The sequence below is a fragment of the Bos indicus x Bos taurus genome, chromosome 7 (genome assembly GCF_003369695.1).
Source record: "Bos indicus x Bos taurus breed Angus x Brahman F1 hybrid chromosome 7, Bos_hybrid_MaternalHap_v2.0, whole genome shotgun sequence".
In the NCBI taxonomy this organism is placed as follows: domain Eukaryota; kingdom Metazoa; phylum Chordata; class Mammalia; order Artiodactyla; family Bovidae; genus Bos; species Bos indicus x Bos taurus.
The window spans coordinates 12148819-12153092 of NC_040082.1; positions in this window are offsets into that span (position 1 = coordinate 12148819).

Sequence of the window (4274 nt, forward strand, 5' to 3'; positions counted from 1 at the left end):
CTGAATAAAGGCTTGAGCTTAGTTAATAATACTGTACCAACGTTGGCTTCTTAGTTTTGAAAAAAATACCAGGGCAATGTGAAACACTAACATTTGGGGAAACTAGGAGAGACGCATTGGAGAATTCCAATTTTTCTTTATAACTTTTACAATATAAAGTTATTACAGCTGTAGGATGAAATGTCTTATAGATATCAATTAGGTCTAACTGGTCTATTGTATCGTTTAAAGTTTGTGTTTCCTTGTTAATTTTCTGTTTAGTTTATCTATCCATAGGTGTGAGTGGGGTATTAAAGTCTCCCACTATTATTGTGTTATTGTTAATTTCTCCTTTCATACTTGTTAGCATTTGTCTTACATATTGTGGTGCTCCTATGTTGGGTGCATATATATTTATAATTGTTATATCTTCTTCTTGGATTGATCCTTTGATCATTATGTAGTGACCATCTTTGTCTCTTTTCACAGCCTTTGTTTTAAAGTCTATTTTATCTGATATGAGTATTGCTACTCCTGCTTTCTTTTGGTCCCTATTTGCATGGAAAATCTTTTTCCAGCCCTTCACTTTCAGTCTGTATGTGTCCCCTGTTTTGAGGTGGGTCCCTTGTAGACAACATACATAGGAGTCTTATTTTTGTATCCATTCAGCCAGTCTATGTCTTTTGGTTGGGGCATTCAACCCATTTATGTTTAAGGTAATTACTGATAAGTATGATCCCGTTGCCATTTACTTTATTGTTTGGGGTTTGAATTTATACACCCTTTTTGTGTTTCCTGTCTAGAGAATATCCTTTGGTGTTTGCTGGAGAGCTAGTTTGGTGGTGCTGAATTCTCTCAGCTTTTGCTTGTCTGAAAAGCTTTTGATTTCTCCTTCATATTTGAATGAGATCCTTGGTGGGTACAATAATCTGGGCTGTAGGTTATTTTCTTTCATCACTTTAAGTATGTCTTGCCATTCCCTCCTGGCTTGAAGAGTTTCTATTGAAAGATCAGCTGTTATCCTTATGGGAATTTCCTGTTATTTGTTGTTTTTCCCTTGCTGCTTTTAATATTTGTTCTTTGTGTTTGATCTTTGTTAATTTGATTAATATGTGTCTTGGAGTGTTTCGCCTTGGGTTTATCCTATTTGCGACTCTTTGGGTTTCCTGGACTTGAGTAATTATTTCCTTCCCCATTTTAGGGAAGTTTTCAACTACAGCTCAATTCCAGAAAAATAAATGACTCGATCAAAAAATGGACCAAAGAACTAAATAGACATTTCTCCAAAGAAGACATACAGATGGCTAACAAACACATGAAAAGATGCTCAACATCACTCATTATCAGAGAAATGCAAATCAAGACCACAATGAGGTACCATTTCACGCCAGTCAGAATGGCTGAGATCCAAAAGTCTACAAGCAATAAATGCTGGAGAGGGTGTGGAGAAAAGGGAACCCTCTTACACTCTTGGTGGGAATGCAAACTAGTACAGCCACTATGGAGAACAGTGTGGAGATTCCTTAAAAAAACTGGAAATAGAACTGCCTTATGATCCAGCAATCCCACTGCTGGGCATACACACCGAGGAAACCAGAATTGAAAGAGACACATGTACCCCAATGTTCATTGCTGCACTGTTTATAATAGTCAGGACATGGAAGCAACCTAGATGCCCATCAGCAGATGAATGGCTAAGAAAGCAGTGGTACATATACACAATGGAGTATTACTCAGCCATTAAAAAGAATACATTTGAATCAGTTCTAATGAGGTGGATGAAACTGGAGCCTATTATACAAAGTGAAGTAAGCCAGAAAGAAAAACACCAATACAGTATACTAACGCATATATATGGAATTTAGAAAGATGGTAACAATAACCCTGTATATGAGACAGCAAAAGAGACACTGATGTATAGAACAGTCTTTTGGACTCTGTAGGAGAGGGAGAGGGTGGGATGATTTGGGAGAATGGCATTGAAACATGTATAATATCAGATATGAAACGAGTCGCCAGTCCAGGTTCGATGCACGATACTGGATACTTGGGGGTGGTGCACTGGGACGACCCAGAGGGATGGTATGGGGAGAGAGGAGGGAGGAGGGTTCAGGATGGGGAACACATGTATACCTGTGGTGGATTCATTTTGATATATGGCAAAACCAATAAAATATTGTAAAGTTAAAAAATAAAATAAAAAAAGAGTAAAAAATAAATAAATAAAATAATGAACAAAACCCGATGTTTTCTTCAAATAAAACAAAATGTTTTTTCTTCAAATAAAAACAAAATTTTTACACACTCTAGAGATAAAAATTATTAATGTTTAAATTAATTTTTTATTTATCAAATATATCTGAATTGGTTTAACTTAGTATGATTTCATATAAATCTTAATAATTCTTATTTGTGAATTGTATTTTCTATGGTTTGTTTATTTAGTAACCATTATTCAAATTTGAAGTAATTCATCAATTTTGTTTTTGTTATTGATAATGATGCTGATATTAAACAGTGATAAAGTTCAATGCACTTGATTTTTTTAAATAAAGTAAAAATTTTTGGAAAAAAATTATTACAAAATAAAAAGGTTGTATAAAAACAAAAGAATTAGTAGAATGCCACTTCTAAAATTAGATTATAAAAAATGACTTCCATCCTGCTCACCCCTACCCCTAGAGCCCTTTCTCTGGGGAAGCATGTTGCCATGCTGTGAGTAACTCTGTAGAGAGGCCCATATTTCAAGGAAGTGTTGTCTCCAGTCAACATCAAGCAAGGACCTAAAGCCTGCCAAGAGTTACATAAATAAATGCAGAAGTTGATTCTCATTCAACGTAGCCTTGCAATGACCATAGATCTAATTGACACCTTGATTTCAACCTTGAGACATACTCAGAGGTATCCAACTAACCGTACCTGGATTCCTGACCAAGAGATGCTCTAGGAAAGTATTCATAGCTAACAAAATGTAACTGTCTTCTCCATCCAATGGAGATGACCAATCAGTTTCTGAGTTATGATAAAAATCAGTTACCAGAATAAGAAAGGAAAGTTATACCACAAGTTAAACTCTGTTCTTTTTGACCACATAAACCTACCTTTCAGGTACAGAGGATAATAATAGACACTGAAAACATAAGCCTGGTCCAGAATTATTTCCCTAACAAAATTGAAACTCTAAGAGGTACAAATGGAGTAAAACCAAGCTAACATGAATTCAATGTTTACTGTATCTGTCCATCATACAGATGCTGACAATGACAGGCTTATAACTGTGTTTTAAGTTCTGTTTACACATCCGTGACTTAGGAGAAAAGAGGTTTCAGTTATACTAAAAGTTCTTTGCAAATTTTTCCCAAAATGGATTACTAGGTTAGTCTAGTCATTTAACGTTAAGCTTGATCATAGAGATGTATAAAAGAGGTAGCTGAGATCTAAAGCAATTTTTTTAACTTTCTATTTTTCAGTGACTAAAACTCTGTTCTGTTCTAAATACTGATAAGACTAATTAACTTCATATAGGCTAAAATTCATATTAAGTTTAAAACTAAAGGTCTAGTGAAATTCTCTACTTTATTCCTAATAATCAGTATCCAAAACAATCTAATCTACACCAAAAGTTAGTTTCCTGTTAGTGATGCTTCAGTTCAGCTCAATGCAGTGGCTCAGTCGTGTCCGACTTTTTGGGACCCCATGAATCGCAGCACGCCACGCCTCCCTGTCCATCACCAACTCCCAGAGTTCACCTAGACTCACGTCCATCGAGTCAGTGATGCCATCCAGCCATCTCATCCTCTGTCGTCCCCTTCTCCTCCTGCCCCCACCCCCTCTCAGCATCAGAGTCTTTTCCAGTGAGTCAACCCTTCATATGAGGTGGCCAAAGTATTGGAGTTTCAGCTTTAGCATCATTCCTTCCAAAGAAATCCCAGGGCTGATCTCCTTCAGAATGGACTGGTTGGATCTCTGGTGCTTAGTAGATATTATTTTCCTCCTTTAAAACTAAGTTCTAATTATGTAATCTCTGACAGCAGGGAGTAAGACAGAAAGTGAATTATTTAATACAGGAAAATCTGAATAAGAAAATTATTAAGAAATTAAATTGAAAAAGTTATGACTCAAGTGAAAAAGTTAGGTATCCCTGAAACATCAGGAAAGCAATTCAGTATCTGGAGAAATGTAAGAAAATTGTGTCTATTATCAAGAATACAACGTGTTAATGGGCAATTTAGTAATGTCCATCAAAAATTTAAATCCATAAACCCACTGAACCAGCAATTCAACTTCCGGAAATG